The following is a 20476-nucleotide window of genomic DNA, read 5'->3' on the forward strand; positions in this document are numbered from 1 at the left end:
CAGGGGAACACTCAGGGATCAGGCTAGACAAAAACATAAATATCGCAAATAGATCCGAAGTTAAAGCAGACTGATTAAAAATTAATAAATATTTTACTTGGTATCTTTCTTCAGACAGATCTAGTGAAGTGAGATCTATCTTTTTTTACACATTTTTCCTCATGACTCAATATAAAAATACTGCCTTACCATGCTTCTGAAAGCTACATGTATTTAACACAGATATGACGAACTTCTATCCTTAGACTACAAATCAAATACAATCTGCAAGACAAAGTGTGCCCTGAGGAACAAGTATGTTGCTCAATGGGAGTCAAGAAAAGGCCAAGGAGATTTTTAATTTAATAAAAACCACTTTTCCCAGATGTCACTGGCACGTGTGTAGAGTCTCATCAAATTTTCCATAACAGTTTTAAATTCCTTTCTCCAATACAAAATTTAGGTATGCTGAGAGATAAAAGAATAGTAGGGTAAAATATGTGAATATTTGCTGATTTCCCTCTTTTTGCTGTATATTACTGTACTTCAAATATTGTTTCTCCAGGAAAAAAACTGACAATAAAAGAGAAGTACTTGTGGTTACAAATGCTAGGAGGCAAAAACTCTGAATCTATTCACTGTGAATGATGTTACACAAAGTTAGTGTACAGAACTCAACTTCTCAATTCCAAAGGCTTCAAACCTGTTATTGAACATCTAAACATCTAAAGCAAAGAAAAAGAAAATAAATCTGGAGGTCAACAGTCTTGAACGGGTATGTGGTTTTAAAGGGAGCCGAAATAAATATTGTCTTTCAGGGAAGAGGAAACTGAGTTTGTGTTTGTGTTTTTTGGGTTTTTTTGGGGTTTTCTTTAGTAGAAAATTATTTTTGGACAAAATCTGTGCATCACACTATAGGCTTGCAGAACTTAACAGCCATGAGATGTTTGTCTCACTAGTCAAACTTCTACATGCTCCTTCTAACAGATTGAATGTGAACAAAATGACACAGATCTGGTGGGAATGTAGAAGAGACAAGAGTATATGCTGGCGAAATATATCTCCTGCAAAAAGAAGAAGCTTCAGGTGAGGATTGAAGTAACAAAAGATAGAGGAATTGTGGTTTTACTGTTATGAGAAAATACATCTCTAGGACAAAAAAAAAAAATCTTTGAAATGTAATATATTGAACGGAAGAGAAAACTAGGGATGGAAGGCATTCCAAGAAAAATAAACTACAAAAGAATATTTCCCAAATGTAATAAAAATAATGCTTTCCAGTGCTTTTTGAATGTATGAAGACTTCAATTTTCTCTTTTTAAGCTCCTGAACATGCTAAGTGAATACTAGACCTAAAATGAAATTAGCATCAGCTCCATTTCCTTAGTTCCCCGCAAGCTTTGCTGGTACATTTACAAAACTGGAATCCAATTTACTGAGTTCAAACATTTTAAAACTGAAAACCAGTGTTAAATAGTCTAATTTTTAAACTTGTGAAAAGGCAGTGATGAATTTCTTTGGTTTATCTTCCATTAATCTGTCTACTTACTGATGACTTTCTATTGTCTTCCTTATAGAGTTATTCATAATTTCTTTCTATACATTCTCTTTAACATCTCACTGATAGAAACGTTTATTGTAGCTATTTAAATCATAGTAATATGTATTGCATATAAATTTTTTGACACTTTTTTCCTGAACATTCTTATTTGGAAATTTTTCTCAGTACCTACAGCACATAAAGAAAGCAGCAATTGTTAATTCAGAAAGAACATAGAAAGCTTCTAGATTTTTAACTTTGCAGGTAGGTATGTCTAATTTTCTAGACAGAAAGATAGTGTCAGATATAACAGAAGCACATTTACAACTAATTTCCCATACTTATTGAAAAACACCTATATATATATTTTTTTTTTTTTTTTTTTGGAGTTCTCTTTCAAATGAATTACATTGGAAGATGTGAAATAGTCACTAATGTTAAAAAGCTTTCACCATTAGTCTCATACATAGCTTCAAGATTAATAAATAATTAACAACATTTCCAAAACAAACATACCTCAAAGACACCGGTGTCTTAATTCTTCAGGAGAATTACTACTTCAGCTGCCTTTTTGTCTTCTGGTCTTGAATTTGTTTTGTAGCCTAGAAAAATAAATCTCAGCTTACTTTCAAACTGAAAGCATAAGGCTAGACCCAAAGGAAAAAAAAAACAACAAACAACACTTAATAGCATTGCAGTTAATTCTGCTCTAATCCTACCTCATTATCTTAAGCAAATAAATCTCTAAAAAGGATTACCTTTTTAAAAGCAAATTAGAAAACTGAATGTCATCTGTGCAGAGAGACATTCTTTTAAAATGCAATCAGCAAGGAAGCTCATAAATAGGCCACTATATAAAAATATTCCTATCGGGCAATCCTTAGCAGATTTTCAGCAGATGTGTATGTAACTATGATTTCACAAATTCCTAAAATAAAATGTGTCAACATAGTTTACCACAAACATTCAAGAGTCTAAAAAAAATATACTCATTTAGATTCTAGAGAAAGAACAATATCATAAAGATATGTTCTTTATGTATCTTCAACTGCAAGTGCTCTTGCCCATCCACCCATGTCAAGAATGGTAAATGCAGGGACTGACTGGGAGAATGGAAACACTAAGCCCACTGTAGAAGAGGATCAGGTTCAAGACCAAGGAACCTCAATGTTCACAAGTCCCTGGGACCCAATGAGATTAATTTGCAGGTCCTGAGGGACCTGGCAGACAAAGCTGCTAAGCCATTATCCATTATTTCTGAGAAAAAGTGGCAGTCAGATTTGTGCTTACAGCTACAAATCCAATGGAACCTTTGACTGCATCTAAGGGAGTGTTGCCAGTAGACCGAAGTAGGTGATTCTCACCCCCTACTCTGCTCTTGGGACACCCTCTGCACAGTTCTGGTGTTCCCAAATTAGGAAGGACATGCAACTGTTGGATCCAGTCTAGAGGGTCACCAAGAGGACTGGAGAACCTCCTCTATGAAGCTAGGATGAGAAAGCTGAGGCTGCTCAGCCTGGAGAACAGAAAATTATGTGAAAATCTCACAACAACATTCCACTGTCTTTCCTTACAGTGAAGCTGGAGAGAGACTCTTCATCAGGAACTGTAGTGATGGGATAAGGGGTAATGGGTACAAAATGAAAGAGGTGAAATTTAGATTAGACATTAGGAAGAAATTTTTTACTGTGAGGCTGGTGAGACACAGGAACATGTTGCCCAGAGAGGTTGTGGATATCCCAACACTGGCAACATTCAAAGTCAGGTTGGACAAGGCCTGGAACAGCCTGGTGTAGTGGGAGTTGTTGGGACTTGATGCTCTTTAAGGTGCCTCCCAACCCTTTAACACTCAATGATTCTATGCAAAACATAGCAAGTGCAGCTATTTAAATGTCACACTTCCCACTCCTGCACACCATTATAATTTTTGATTTACTGAGGAGAATTATAAAAAACTCAACAAGCAGGGTTGTTATGTTTTTACTTTATTTCAATAGCCATGTAAAATTCAGGAAGCATAGACACTAGGTGCATCCTAATACTCATTACACATTTTTAGAAATGCACATAGAGTATATAAGCAGCAAAGAAGCAGCAGCCACTATCAAGAGAAACCAAACTAGTGAAGTCATTATCATTGTTAGAATGTTTTGAGTATTCTCAGAAAAAAAATACCAATTTTAAGGTCTTTTTGATATATTTCAGTTAGAAATAGAAATCATGGGTTATCATAGTCCTAAGAAAGAATACCACATCAATACCTCTACAAAATAAATGTTTCATTAAGAAAAAACTAGTCTGTGATTCTGTGATAGCTTTATTACTAACTTAAAAGAAAACAACAGACATTAATAAAATGAAATTGTCATTTGTATTTTTAGCTTAATTTGTATTGAACTTCTCAGTTTCACTTTAAAATACTCCTCTTATCTTGATCATCCTGAGAGTTACTCCTTTCTTCAAATTATTTCATTTATCTATACCAATACAAAAAAGTTATGCTAAATAAAAATAACACAGAAGACAGCTTGCTTGAAGGGAATATGTATATAACAAATCTAAGTGAACTCAGCTTTGGAGGTTGGTTGTGGTATATAAGGAAGAAACTAATGAAGAAAGTATTAAAATGAAAGTAATAGAAGATAAAAAATAGCCAAGACAGAAATGAAAAAACAACTAAAAAGGGTTAATAAGGGTTTCATTTGTACCCACAAGCCAGCAATGTAATAGGGCAGAAAGAAGTCAGGAAACTATTTTCTGTCAATAGCTGCTTCCAAGTCTTTTACTTCAGTGTTCCTCAAGAACAAAACATATAGTCACACATTCATTTGAATACATGAAAGGCAATGCATGATACACAAGGTAAAACAAGGCATCCAGCATTCACAATAATAGAAATAGTGTAAATTATGCTATAATTCAAGATTCTCTAATAGCTAGGAACTATGTACTTATAGTTTGCAAAATTAAATAATTGCACTGCTACCATTAAAGCAAATCTTGATTTATAACTATTTTTATGTCAAAGTGGCCATGACTTGAGGGTTTTGTATTACTTTTTCAATGGTACTATAATGGAACTCATACAATTTTTCTTATTCTTCCTTTGATAACAATTTTTGAGTCTTGCAAGTTTCAAGATTAACTGATGTCTCTTCAGTCAAAGTCTATTTTCATCTGAGTGCTAGAACATTTCCATGATACATTGAAAACAAGATAATGGAGGGACAGTGGGAAAAATAACGCTTGATTGAAAGACGAATATTGCCTGAATATTGCTTTTAATCAATATTTAGGTGAAAAACGTCAACAAAGCAGATCTCTTCATACTTATATCTTTATTTTTTAAATACTAAAAGGATTCAAAAGAGTTGTTTCATTGAACAAGAGCACATATTTAAAAGCAGTTTCGAGTCTCATAAAAATACTTCTATCTTTGTATTGTTACAGTAGTTGGAGTATTTTCGTCAGATTTGTACGCTTTATGGTGTTTGCTGAGATTTGATGCTGGTTATGTCTCTGTGATTACATATTTAAGAAGAAAATCAAAGCAAAGTGCACACAGTTTTTGTTCTACTAGTCAGAGAAGAGGAGGACGAGGAGGTGGGAACATGTGAGGGAAACCACATGGAGACACCAAGGTCAGTGCAGAAGGAGGGGCAGGAGGTGCTCCATGTGCCAGAGCTGAGGTTCCTCTGCAGGCTGTGGTGAGACCATGGTGAAGCAGCTGTGCCCCCACAGCCCGTGGGGATCCATGGGGGATGCAGAGATCCACCCACAGCCCGTGGGGATCCATGGGGGATGCAGAGATCCACCCACAGCCCGTAGGGATCCATGGGGGATGCAGAGATCCACCCACAGCCCGTGGGGATCCATGGGGGATGCAGAGATCCACCCACAGCCCATGGGGATCCATGGGGGATGCAGAGATTCACCCACAGCCCGTAGGGATCCATGGGGGATGCAGAGATTCACCCACAGCCCGTGGGGATCCATGGGGGATGCAGAGATCCACCCACAGCCCATGGGGATTCATGGGGGATGCAGAGATCCACCCACAGCCCGTGGGGATCCACGGGGGATGCAGAGATCCATGCACAGCCCATGGGGATCCATGGGGGATGCAGAGATCCACCCGCAGCCCGTGGGGATCCATGGGGGATGCAGAGATCCACCCACAGCCCATGGGGATCCATGGGGGATGCAGAGATCCACCCACAGCCCGTGGGGATCCACGGGGGATGCAGAGATCCACCCACGGCCTTTGGGGGAGGTGCCCATGACAGAGTGGGTGAATGCCTGGAGGAGGCTGTGATCCAGTGGGAGACCCAGTGGCGAGAGGGGCCCTGCTTCCAGACTGGAGCCTGGCCTTGGAGGACTGCACGCTGTGGAAGAGTGACACACACAACAGCAGTTTTGGGAGGACTCTGTGCCTGTGGGAGGGACTCACGTTGCAGCAGTTTTGGCAGGAGTACTGCTCATGAGATTGGAACCATGTGGGAGAAGGGGAGCTACCTCTCATGGGAGGAACACCACAGTCTCACAGGGGAAGGACTCCTCTTCCTGGGCAGTGAAAGAAAAACTCAGGCGATGAACTGATCAAAACTCCCACATCCTGTCTCCCTGTCGCCCTGGTGGGAAGGAGGGAACGTTTGGGGAAAAAACATGGGTTTTAAGGGCTTATTATACTTGTCATTTTCATCCTCTGATTCTGTTAGTAATGAATTCACTTTGTACCTTTAAGTTAAGCCTGTTTTATAGGAAATGTGCCCTGTGTTGACAGAGTGACAAAGCTATCCTTTGTCCCCTCAAAAAGGAAAGAAGCCCAGAAGTTTCCCTCCTCAATTAGGTGAAAAGACATCCCATAGGGCCTGGGGGACTTCACCTTAAAGTTAAGGATAGCTAATTGGACAGGGGCCAAAAAGTCTCGCCTGGGCAATTTACTAGAAAAATAAGAGAAAAAAGAAAAATAAGAGAAAAAAGAAACTAATTTCTTTTGTGAGGTGTTTTACCAGGAGCAAGAACCTCTTGCACCTTGCTCGTTTTTTCTCTGTTTGTTACTTTGCCTTTTATTAAACCCTTTTCTTTCCAACACTGCAACAGAAGCCATCCTGCTGATTTTTATGCCTCCAAGGGTAGCTGAGCTATCTTGGGTGTGTTATAGACCTCCAAGAGCTCATGAGACCTGGCTTGAGGCGGCAACTATTACACTGTTTTACCCTTGAAGTGTTTGCTCCTAGTCCTTTTCTCAACTCACGAACCCTTTGTGATTTTTTTTTGTCCTCTGTCCAGCTGTGGCAGGGGAGGGTGAGTGACTGGCTTCCTGGGTGCCTGGCATTTGGCCAGTATCAAATCACTACATTTGGTCAAAATTTTAAAAGCTGACATTTTCTACTCACTTTGAGAGATACAACTTCAGTACTACATGCATCTGTATTAGCCAAACATTTAAAGAAAAATATAAAGTAATTATTCCTAATGATATTACATTGAAAGTAACCCATGGATTTAATCTAGTCCCTCTTGACATTTGAAGATCCATATTTATTGTCAGAAAGGTTTTACCCTTAGAAAACCTTTTGGTTTCCTTTCTCCAGTCATTTTATTGCTGTAGTGCACAATTGTGTGCAAGGTTAAAATAATTACTGATCAATTTGTACCTAACATTTAGAAAATTTGAATTTTAGTGACATCTGGAATTCCCCTAAGGGAAATTTCTGCCAAATACCCATACTAATTGAAATGATTAAAAAAAAAAAAAAAAAAAAAAAAAAAAGAAAAAAAGAAAAAAAAAAGGAAAAAAACAACAAAAATACAGAACTGGGTCAGTTGTGTTATGAAGTACAGAAACATAATTTCAAGCATCATTGTGGTTCTATGTCCTTGGAAAATATAATTTATTGGTTTCAGTAAAAATAAAAATGAAATACTTTCTTTTACAAATTCTCCAATGCCTTGAATCATGTGACATGTCAAGTTATGGCTTCTAAGTTAGAAAAAACACTATTACTATAAACAGACTGATTAAACTCACAATGAATTTATGTCTACCAAACAAAAAAAAAAAAAAACCTCCAAACAAAACAGCCAGAAGGTAACAATGTTAATCAGACTATGGGAGTACAATTTACTATTTTTTTTGTTATCCAGATTGTGAGATTTTACTAGCTAGTAGTCTCACCCACCCTTTCATTAAAGCTCAGTTTGTTTAACCACTGTGAATGTGTAACATTGCAATACACAGATGAAAAGGATATGCCCAAGCTAACAAAAAGTAGAAAAGGCAGTTTTAAAGTCACAGTTTTCTCTTGATGCTCCTAAAGAGATAAAAAGTCATAAATATCTTGGCATATCTTTACCTACAGAAAAAGCAAACTTGGAAATAATAGAGACAATAACTAAAGTCTTCAGCTATTGCTTACCTATAAACTAAAATCTATAATCAATTACTTTTTCTCAAACAACTGAAGGTACAACTAAAACCACAAGAAAATTCACTTTCTTGAGGCAAGAAGCTGAATAATTTTGCTGCCAAATATTTGGTTTATTATCACCTGGCAAAGGAAAGAGAAGAAGACCTTAAGCACCAGCACAGAAGAACTATGTTAACATGGTGGCATTGACATCACTTAGATGTCTATATAACAATACAAAACTAAACTAACCAAAAAAAGGCAATTATCCTAAAACCAAAACAGTTTGATATTTTTAAAGGCAAAATAATAAAAAAAAAGAATGAAAATCCCTTCAAGTAACTCTTGATCAGTAACATGTGCTAACTAAGACAATGACAGGGAGACAGTTTGCACACTTTATCAATCTAAATGCATTTACGGGATAATCTCCTGAACTGTAGCCTGTGTTCAAAACAGTACCCTCACAGATCTGTAAAGGATTTTAAGCTGAAGTGATGTGAAATATACAATGGTTGACTATGTATACAGGATTTTTCTTAGTTTCTGACACTATTTTTCCTTTACATCTGTTAAATAGATAGATTTCTAGTTGAACTCTTAAATTCTTTTATTAATGCCAGAGAGAGCAAAGTTCATATGAAAATGCTCCCTGTGAAAATGAGGATCAAGGTTCCTCATACCTATATTTTTACTGCTATCAGCATAATTTTCCTTCTCTTATTTTCCCTTATAACTTGCTTTTCACTAAACACAGAGCTGAATTAAACAAAAATGAGTGTGAAGCAACTTAAAATCCTTCATTTTCTAATGTTCAGGGAGGTGCAACTGATTCTTTCCATTTGTTTCCACTTATAGCGAAGAGTAACTTGATGCTGTTAGAAGGACTTCAAGAATATTTCAATTTTCACTCTAGATGCGTATTTTCAGCCAACCTAATGAACACTTTTTTACACTCAAATGCACAATCAGGTGGCAGATACCTGAGATCCTGAACAGTAATGAGTTCTGAACTTTGCTTGCCACTTTTCAGTGGGTATGTTCAGTTTAATTCCCACTATAATGAAACATCTAAACATAACTAAGATAAAAACTTGTCAGATTTTAAGCTTGATTTTATTTTACTAATCTGCTTGACAATAAAAGAGCTAATGAACACAGATTTAGGAAAAAACACAAAAAACCACAATAGAGTATTTCAGTTGGAAGGGACCAGCAATGATCAAGTCCAACTACCTGACAACCTCATAGCTGGCCAAATGTTAAAGCATATTAACAAGGGCATTGCCCAAACATTTCTTCAACACTGACAGTCTTGGGTTATCAACCACTTTTCTAGGAAGCCTGTTCCTGCGGTTGACCACCACCTAAGTAAAGAAATGTTTCCCAATGTCCAGAGCAAACCTACCCTGACCTTCCCATGAGTCCCAGAAGAGATCAGCACTTCCTTCTTCTATTTCCCACCTCAGGAAGCTGGAAAGAGCCACTCAGCCTTCTTTTCTCCAAACTGGACAAGTCCAAAGTCTTCAGCAGTTCCTTTCATCCATCCCTTTCACCAACTTTTTTGCATTCTTCTGAATACATTCAAGGCCCTTCAAAAATTTCCTAAATTGTGGGGCCCAGAACTGTGCACATTACTCAAGGGGAGGCTGCACCAATGCTGAATACAAGGAACTAATCACCTCTTTTGATCTAAGAACACATTTACAATTAGTTCTTACCATGCTAGTTCCACAGAGCATTACTAACTATGAAAGTTCCTCTCTTGCTGCAAGTTAAATAACCTATGATGTATTTTTTTAAATTTCTCTCTTATTTTAGAAAATTTTATTAAATGGAAATAATAAATAAATATTATAACTATTATATAATTAACAATATAATATTTGTGTTATAAATATAATCCTTCTTTCTATTAATAACATGTTATTTCGATTTTATAATTAAGGATATGCATTTAAAAGGGAAAATCCTACCTATCATATGATATACATAAGTCATTAACATCTGTGTGGGCATGGAAGCCTTTACAATGGAACACTGACATTAATTTTATTTCTTTACTGAAAAGGAATGAGGTATTCAGAATTTTTACTTAGAATTCTAATGAATCATTGAACATTTAGCAGACTTTTCATCATTAAGAAGAACAAATGAAGCAAAGGAGTACTCTTGTTTTATGATATCTAATCTTTGTATTCACTTTTGAAAAGGCATTCTTAAAAATTTTTTCTCATATGTCTGCTTCTCTAAAGATCCATAGAAATACTCAAAAAATATGGAAATTAACTCTACTGCTACACCAATTAAATTTAACTATATGAGATCAGGGACAAAATGTTGGTGAATATAAATGCAACTGTATCACTGAAATGGAAATGTGAGCACAAGAGGTTCTTGAAAATTGTGTATAGAGCAGTTCAAGAGAAAAGCTGTGTGGAAGTCAAGTGGACCAATAAAATAAAAGCATTTTGAGTAGAAATGAGATCCATAAAAATATTAATTTTAATGTATTGAGTTTAAGGCTCTACGGCCTTATGTACATGTTGATTCACAGAAATTAGAGAAATCCTACAATACTAAGGTGTTCTTTTCAGCTAAATTTTTAGAACCTAGATCTTTTCTTGTCAAGAACATGGCCTTAGTTTTTTTCCAATTTTTGATATAATTATTTCTCTTCATATTATATTAATATATGATCTCAATTATTTGGAACCAGTGTAGCATCAGAAAATTTTCCTAGACAAAAGAGGAATTCAGTTATTTAGTGAAAGGACAACAGATTCCAGCTGGAATTCTGTCTCTGCCACTACTGTGGAGAGGACAGCAGCATTGATTTTTCTATTTTGTTCCCATGCACAAGCTCAAATTTATATTCAGAGGTGTGCAAAGGAGAAAGGACTTGAAGGGTGAAGGGAGCAAATGCAAATGAAATGTTGAGTCACCGTCCCTGGAGATATTTAAGAGATGTGTAGGTATGATACTCAGGGATATGTAGATATGATACTCAGAAGTGCATTTTATTCTCCTAATGATTCTATTATTCTATGAAGATAGAAATTAAACATGACTGTTGTAATGTTTTTCCTTCTAAGCAAACATCTTCTTAAATTTTTGGTGCTTAGTAGCATTTTGCTGTTTACACATTAATTCTCAACATTGAATGTAAAATGCCACCTACAGATTTAAATACATCTGTATTATGCTTTGTTCATATAATTTGATATGATTTCAAGACCTGAATGAAATACCCCATTTTCACTTAAACACGTTGCTTAGAAAAGCAATTAACCATTGAAGTCCATACTATCAAAAACAATTCCTCATGGTCTATGCAAACATGCCCTGGAAGTAAAAAACTAGAAGCATAATGTGGGCATAGGCACCAGCAGGGTTCAGGTGTCTGTAATGATGACAAAATTTACTAGAAAAAGGCCATTTTCACTAGTACTTACTCATATATATAAACTGAAAAACAGCATTTAGAGATCACATTAGAATTCCATTGGAAAAAGTGACCCTTCACTTACTAAAGCTTTACATCTAATTTACAAGGAAGCCATACTAAATTAGTTGTCTAAATCTCTGGCTGAAATAGATCATAGCTGTGTCTTACCAATTAACCTTTCAATGTACAAAACCCCAAGTGATTTCGAGCAATTTTGTTTCCAGCTCATTGTAAATGGAAAGTGTTCTCAAACATTCAGTACAACTCAACTAGTGATCTCAATTCATTTTAAAAAAATTTTCTTCCCTTAATGAGATGGAAAAGAGAAAAAAGAAAGCAGATTTTACTATTTTAAATCTAATTTTACTCACATATGTACAGATAACCACCATAATTTTTACATACATTAAGTCCTTAATAACAAAATCAGATCAAAGTAAAAACATTCAATACTGCTATTATCAGAACATTGAACAGCTTCCCAAAACAAAATTTGATCAAATTCAGTGAAGCTTACATACATTTTCTCAAATGCACAAATATACTCTGTTGTTAAAATTCAAGATTTGCTTGCTCCCTGTTCTGTCTGAGACTTCTGTCTGCAGTGACATTTTAATTTACAGTACCAAAAGGATACAACTAAATATCTAGCATGAACAGAAAACCAGACTTACTAAACTGCAAACACACAAGAAAGTGGAATATAATTGTATTATGCAGAAATGCGACAAAGTAGAAAGCAGAGGAACAGCTCTAAGTTCACCATATCAGCACCATAAATTTTCTTCAGATAATGGTAATGAAAGCAAAAACTGGTATGGGCTTATATTCCTGTCAAAAAATCAAGAGTTATAGCATATAATTTCCCTCGGATATATAGAGGCAAAAGCTTTTCTTTATGTCACACTGCTTGAAGTCTGATAGTGTTCATTGCATAGAAAGAAACATCCCAAGATAAAGGAAGCAAACACTTTTTTTTAAGCCATGACTTAGAAGATAATTTCTGAACTCACAGGAGGTCTCACAGCATATTTTAAATTGCACACTGACATACATTTCATCTTCATAAAGTGTAATTGGGTCTTGGTCTGTTCAGTGAGGTTAAAAAACAATTTTTGATTTCCCACAAAATTACTCTAGGCTGAAAACAATCTGTGACTTGAAGGAAAGGAAACAGCTTTGAACTTTGAACTTGAAACAGCTGAAGACTTTATTTAGAGTATGGTGCTGACTGTAATTGTCTGCATATCAGGAGAGCATAGCAGCCTGTGCCTATCTTAGGAGCAAAAGCAAAAAGATTCAAATACAGCAGTCCTTGTACTAAGAAAATATTAATTTTTTTTTTCCCCTCAGGAAGTATTTTTAAATTTCAAAAATACAGTAAAGCAAAAATTAAAACTGTAAAGAAAAAAAATCTAGATTTCTCTGTCAGCTGAAACAAAATTTTGAGGTGAGAAATCTCAAGGATGAGTAACCTGATTAAAAATTTACTGCTGTATGATCATGAGTAGTTTTGGTAGATTTTGCTTCAGTTTTCTAACCTATCAAATGTGAATAGCAATTTCTTTTTCCCTTGTCTTGCATTCCCTTTTTTTGGCTCATGAGGTGCTCAGACTCTTGCTGGGGCTTGCATAGGATGATGCTAAAAGACTATCCTTGGGTTTTCAGCATACCACAATCAGAAATGCAACAAACAAAAGATGATTGCTTATTGTGGCAGATAAAAAGACTGTACTCAAGGCTTAAATGTTTATTAAGTCAAATCTGAAAATTGATTAAAAGTAATGTTCTCCTTCAATCTGACATATTCAAAGAAGAAAAGAACTGCAAGCCTGAGGCAAGACATAGTTCCATTAGAGACATCACATAATGCCTAAAAATGTGAGAAATAGAACCAGAAGCAGTGAGATTCTTGTATTATATAATAAGCATACAATCCCACCTATTTTGGAAAGTGCTCTTGTCCTATTTGAGATAAAAATCAGGTGAAAGACAAAATTTCCTCTAAGAAAGTAGAAAGTCACTTGCTTCACTTATTTTGCTTGGAATTTTCTCTCCTCTGCAGCAAATGAGACGTACACTATTCAGAAAAATCTGAATGGTCTTGGATGGTTTCTGATTTCTAAAGTTTACAAATGTATCCTTCAATAAACCTGGAACTTTCTCATTGAATAAAGCACACCTGAGAAGAAAGATTTCTCCATTTTCTGCTAATATTATTGAACATTGTTATTTCTTCAGGTGACCAAGGAAATGGAAGATACCAAGGCTCTGCATGTTCTAGCCTATATTTTCTCTTTTTAGTTTGAGACAGTAGACGTAAGTTTCTATACACAAAAAATCAGACTTTGTCCTGAGTTCTTCTCAAAACAAAAAATACATTGATTGTCAAGAGAGCACTCTCAATACCACTATGGACATTTTAGAATAGTCAGAAATACAAGAAAGATTTAATGTTTAGGAGGCTGCTAGTCTAATACCAATAGAAAAAGGTATGTCTATACAAGTAAGCTATTAAAACAAAGTTACTTAAATCAATGTAAATTTAAAAAAAAAGAAAAAAGAAAAACTCTCAGACATATTTAAATATTTTTAAGAGAAAAAAAATCTTATTTGTATATTTTAGACAGTTTTTTATTTACTCCTAATGAAACATTCCGTTATTCTACACTTCTGTGACCAGTGGAATCTTCTGTGTGTTCCTTTCTCTGAGATAGGTTTTATCTGTTAGCTCTGAATCCTTTCATCTGCTGGCTTTGTACTACTTTATATCTATTTGTACACAGTTCTTTTTATTGATCTGTTTATTTGGGTTGTCCAACTCTGCTGTGCAGGTTACACCATTTATCTGTAACAACACTCCTAAAGGAGCCCAGGGCACCTTCAGCCTTTGTGTTTCACTTTATATCCACCTGTAGTTCCTTCCAAGCTGCTTTCCAACTAATCAGCCCCCTCACATAGTCTTCCTCACTACACTGCCTTGGTTTATTCCTTCTCCTGTGCATGACCTCACATTTTCCCTTGTTGAACTTAATGAGGTTCCTGTCAGGCCATTTCTCCAGGTTCCTCTGGAAGTCATCACTGGCTCTGGTCATCCGCTGCTCCCTGTGTTGTGACATCAACAAACCAGCTGAGGTTACACTTTGCCCCATCATCCAGATCTTTAATGAAGATTGTAAGAACATCTGAACCCTGTGTTGACCTCTGGGGTCCACTGCCAGCTACTGAACCCCAGCGAGACTTACTACCACTGGCCACCACAGTCTGGGCCTTTAGCCAGCTTACAGTCCATCTCAATGTCTGTTCATCCAATCCATTCTTTTTCAGCTTCTCTATGAGGATCTTACAGGCAAGAGTGTAAAAAACCTTGTTGACACCTAGGTAGCCTTAATGACCACCCAGTGCTCCACACTCATCTACTGAGACTGTCATTTTCTCATGTAAGTTTATCAGTTTGGTCAAACATTACCTCCCATCACAGCCCATGGACTTATGTATGTCCATTTGCTTAATTGTTCCCTGACCTGATTGTCTTCCATGAGTACATTTTCCTTGCACCAGGGTTTTCCCTGACTTCAGTAATTAAGATTTCTGAAGAATGATTTTGCCAGTTACAACTAAGAGGAATTCAGAACCTCAGCCTTTTCCATGTCTTGTGTCAGCAGGTTCATTCAGCAGTAGGCCCACATATTCCCTATTCTTCATTTCATCACCTATGTACACATTGCAATCCTTCTCATTCTCTTTTGATATCCCTGACCAGATTCTATTCAATCTGGGCTTGGTCCCTCATAACTGCATTTCTGCTCAAATATTGCCTCTGTACTCCTCCCAGATCATCTGTCCCTGCTTCTACCTTCCGTATGCTTCCTTTTTGTGTTTGAGTTTGCTTAGGAGATCCTAGCTCATTTATGAACTGTTGCTGATATTTTTGGCTGACCTTCTGATTTAGGTCTGGACTGAGAACAATGACATCTAAAACAGATAAAGCATTTATCAAATGGTTACTCAGAAGCGTAACCCATGGGTGATAAATTCACAAAACTATGCAGACACCTTTTAATATTATTTAAGTAAAACATGCAGGAAATCAACATAGGCAGAAGGTAGACTCTACCAGTAGCACCATCTTAATTTTATTCTCAAGTCACTGTCAGAGCAAAAAAGCAAAATAAAAAAATATTTTAAAAAAGGAGTGCAGCTGCTGAAGAGATTAGAGAAATTTAATGTTCTGTGAAATACTATTGAAGAGTTTGCTCTTGTGTCTTCCAAAAGCCTTTATCATGGTATTTCTCTGCCACTTTTTTTCCTGAAAATTGTTAAAAAGATCTCTCCAAGGACTGGTAGAGTCCAACATGTGAAGCTTCGACAACTGCTGTATGATCCTTCTACCCAAACAGCTAAGAGCTTTCAAAAAACACATACTGGAAAAACTCTCTTATTAGTAATTCACCTTTGCTTAAGTGCACAACTTATTGCTTTTCAGACTGCAGGTAGTTAGTCCAATTCCCAATAAAGTGAGACTTTATGTACATTCAAGAAGTACTTAAACTAAAGCAAGTGATTTAATGCTGCTGTCTGAATCATTAGTGTGCTTGCAGGGGACTCCCAAATCACTAGTTCAAGAACTACTACTCAGTCATTAAGGAATTTTTCAAAGTGCTGCACCAGCACTCAGGGAACTTCAAAGCATAAAGAACTTTTTCTGTACCCAGCAAGCTACTGACACTTTTCAATTACTGTGACATTTTACTCATATTTTGCAAAAATGTGAGAACTGCGCAATGTAAGGAAGAAATAAACCACCAAACCCTCAGAACTCATGTAGTATTTTTGATTATGTATTAAGTTTTGCAACAACTGCAGTTACCCATAATATTATTCAGTTGTGAGCAGAGTTTGTGACCCCCCCTCTTCAGGGACATTCAATATAGCAGTAGAACAATGAATTACTACCTCAGCCAGGGTACTAAGTCTGATTTGTGAAAGATATGTGTACAAGAGGGGCACAGAATAGTGCCAGCGACTGTTTTCTGACAGAGGAAACTTTTCTCATTTTACTATTTCCTCTCTTGAAATCACAATGCAAACATGAATAATCCAAACAAACTGTTTTCTGTTTTCATACACACAAATTTTAAAGCATATACCCCCACACTACATAAATAGCATGCTGATAATTCTGAATGAAACAGTTATGTTTTTAGCATCCTTTCATTTCTGTAGGTAGCATGGGTCTGGCATCCATTTTCTCTAAAAATCTTATGTAAAATAAAAATAATTTAAGCTTGGGAAAAAGCATGGCAAAAAAATTCATCACCACCACCTGCTGCATTGAACTCTCCCACTTAAAAAATGATGCCTTCAAACTGACATGTAAATGAATATTACATCTTTTCTATCTAGTTCCAAATTTATTTGCTATTTGTACATCCCAAAGGCCATTTTTGTGAAGTCTCCCTTAAATCCTTATGCACTCTGGATGCTGGTTTTATCTTCTCTGAAATAAGATCTTACAAATTCCAAGCACAATTATTCCAAATAATTCTGCAGGTATGATGACTGTAGAGGGAGAACAGATTTAGTTACCTTTTTATTATTTTTTTTTTTAATTAGCAGTCTGAATTATTTTAAGAACTGCTATTTAGGATATGTCTCATATTTCTACTCTTGTGCTTCTGGAATAACTAGCAAGTAGGAATAAAGGTTAGGATAGTTATTAAGCACAATATTCTTGCTGAAAACTTCTTAATTTTCTATGGAAGAATACAAAAATTATAGGCCAAGAACTTGCTACTGTTTTGCTGTTCTATTTTTTATAATGGAGTAAGAACTTATTGAGAAAAATACAGCAATACAGGGTAACTTTCATCTGCATGGTAAAGGGGATGCTTTTCATCTTAAGGACTGTCAAGATAGTGAACACCATATGAAAACTCCTTCTCTTACCCCATGACACTGAAAATTATCAAAAGAGAATGTAAGAACTATCAAAGGAGAATGTAAACAAAAAATACATGGGAACTCAAAAAATATTGTGTATCTGTTAAAAAAAGCAAGATCAAAGTCTAAATTCGTTCTGGTTTTACTAAGGGTGTAGAACTCCCAGGCTACATTACAGTATCCCCTGTGAGTTCACGTAACTCAGCACCATAAAGATTTATTAGAGTCAACATCTCAAGCTTCTCACTGGCACTGAAACAATGGAAAGTATCTGTACAAACGTTAACAAAAAAAAATTAGAGTGAATTTGTCTAGTGATTCATTTTCTTGCCATTATAGCTCCTACATTTTGTACTGTGTTCATCTTAGTAAGGCCCTTCTTAAATATAACCTAAGTGCCTGCATTTACTCATAACATTCTTATAATTACTAGCACATTCAAAGGGTTTGGAAAATAGAATCTGATAAGGGTTATGTTTACACACACTCTTTCAGTCTCCCTGAAGTAGCTGAATAGATTGAAGATGGATTAATCTGACAAACTTTAGATCTTTAAAATGCTTTAAGCAGCTAGTCATTTAGACACCCCCTTTATGGTCAGCAGAGGGATCAGATATCTCTAACAGGTCAGAAAAACTGTTTACATCTTTCCATCAGATATAAAGGCTATAGTCAGCCTCTCCAGAAAAAATAGTTTTTAGATAAATACTCTAAACATCCTCATAATGGACTGTGAGCACCTTTTTAACTTGTGAAGCTGAAGTTCTAGCTCTGCCTCCCAGGAATTTCAGAACAATGTTACCCCTACAGTTCTGATATTCTGTATTGCCTCACAACAGGTGGAAATGTTCCAGAATTGAATAGCTGAGGCATATTCTCTCAAAAATATTTTACTGCAGCTGAATTCAGTCTCGGAAGCCAAACCATACATAGACAAATTCCTCCTCTAATATCATATATCATTCCCTGCCTCTGAATGACACATCTTTATAAAGGTTTTCACTAGGTAGTGATTCCCCTTTCTTCAATTTTTCTCTCCCTAGAATTATATGGTTTTATGTACATTTTTGGGTTTTTTACAAAACACATCTCAATCTAAAACTCTGAATGCATACTTAAAAGATCTTTCAGAAAAAAATTTAGGTCACGTGCCCATTATTTAAGATAGAAATCAAAATTTGCTATAGCATGCCAATTCTGTAGGTCTGTTTTCTTTAAAAATTACATGGTGCATCCAGTGAAAGCAGAGGAGCTTTTTGATACCTGTACATTAGCAGTCATCACTAAAAACACAGCATGAACAAGTTGTTTCACAGAGAAAAACATCTAAATTATTCTTCCTTCAGATTTGTATTTGTCCTTATTTTTATGACAATGCCATCAGCTCCCCAACATCCCTACTACATCCCTTCTAAACAAAAGATTGCATGTGCTGTGCCTGCAGCTATTTGTGCACTGAAAGGGTAGTTAGACAAACTACAGTGATCGGTTGATTAGCTGCTACAAATACAAAGTGTGATGCTCAGGTCCTGTCCTGTCTGTCCTCCCCTCAAGGGAACAGCAAAACTACTCCCACATTCAACCCATTAATGAGTTTCCCCACAAACCATGTACAAACCTAATGACCCTCGAGACTTCCTCACTTTGACCTTCACTACGTGCTGGCAAATCAATTCAGCGGGGACTAGCAAGCAGAAGCAGGCAGCCTTGCTAAGCCGCATTAGGGAAGGAAAACAGGCCAGGAGCAAGCGAAGCTTACAGTGGAAGTGCGGATGAAGAATTCATTTTCTACAGAAGTTGTAAAATAGTCGTCACCAACTGTAGGACAATGCACACTGATGGAGTATAATCGCTATGCAGATCCTGTTCTGCCGCTCTGCCGAGATGGTGTTGATTGACTGAGCCCAGCACAGCACTGTGCATGAGAAACAGTTACAAAATTGTTCTTCACACTATGCTTGCCATATGGGCATGCCTTTTGCTTAAATAAGCTATATGAGGTGTCAGTACAATTTTAGCACACTTGAAAACAGAATGAAAATTCAAAGCCTACAATTGCATCCATAAGACCATATGGCCATAACTGTAGAATTTACACGGGGTGAATGCAATAGGTAATCCAAAATTTTTCCCAGAATTCTGATATTATTTAAAAAAAATAAGCTTAATAATTTCTCACTTGAATTTTAATCATTCAGTATCTTTTTAATGAAATGGCATATGAGTAATATAAAAAAATCAATACAGTGTGTCTTAAGTAACAGAGAAAAACCTAAAAAAGACAACTACAGATCTCAGTGCTACTCAAAGAAAACCTAATAAATCACAAAAGTTTAAAAGAAAAAAACCTCCACTTTTCTACTTAAGAACTCATAAATTTTAAAGAGATGACTTATGAAGAATTGTAATTTTTTCCCACCACCAACTGTAGCTGAATTTTATTCTGTCATAAACATTCAAGGCAAAATAAGTAATTTCAAATAATCTAAGATTAATTTATTGGATCAGCATTCTCATTTTATAATTCAATGTACAAGGTAATAAAAATATATAAATTAGTAACTGAAACGATTTTCTTTCACTTGAAGAGTTTACAAATTATTTTCCTATTTAAGCCAAAATAAGTGCACGCTTTTAACTGACTGCAGGTATACATGGTCTGAATTCTTCAATAATTAATATATATCACTTTTTTTTTCTGGTAATAAAAAAGTTTTTTATATATTTGACCCATCCTTGCAGAAAACTGGTCAAAATCTAAATAATGGAGTTGGAAGTTGAGCTTTTAATTAAAAATTAATAAACAAAAATATGCTAATAATATTTGATAATATGCTAATTTATTCACAGAAGATAATTCTCACAAGCTTACAAAAATAAAACTGAAATTAAAGAATCGGCTGACTGAAAGGAAATGGAAATATAGGAAGAAATATCATGAACAGCATACCAGAGTATAAGATGTATAAATGCAAAAATACATTTCTAACACATATTAGAAACTTTAAAACAACATGCTTTTTAAATTTATTTGTGAATTAAAAAATATTACTTTTGAGATCAAATATATCAATTTATAGCAATCAAATAAATTCCAATTAATTGTCAATATCATTTGCAGACTGTGGGAACATCCTAGCAAAATATATTAAA

General features: G+C 35.7%; 1 protein-coding gene across 1 annotated transcript in view; it reads right to left on the reverse strand.

Annotated features, from left to right (window-relative positions):
- Positions 1 to 20476, reverse strand: part of CDH18 (cadherin 18) — a 481117-nt gene that overhangs the window by 277898 nt on the left and 182743 nt on the right. Inside the window, exon 3 of the mRNA XM_054284627.1 lies at positions 2036 to 2121. The gene's annotated coding sequence lies outside the window, so the exon portion shown is untranslated. The remainder of the gene's footprint in view (positions 1 to 2035; positions 2122 to 20476) is intronic.

The sequence above is a fragment of the Melozone crissalis genome, unplaced genomic scaffold, assembly GCF_028551555.1.
Source record: "Melozone crissalis strain CALT ecotype California unplaced genomic scaffold, PUWL_Pcris_2 ptg000042l_1, whole genome shotgun sequence".
NCBI lineage: Eukaryota > Metazoa > Chordata > Aves > Passeriformes > Passerellidae > Melozone > Melozone crissalis.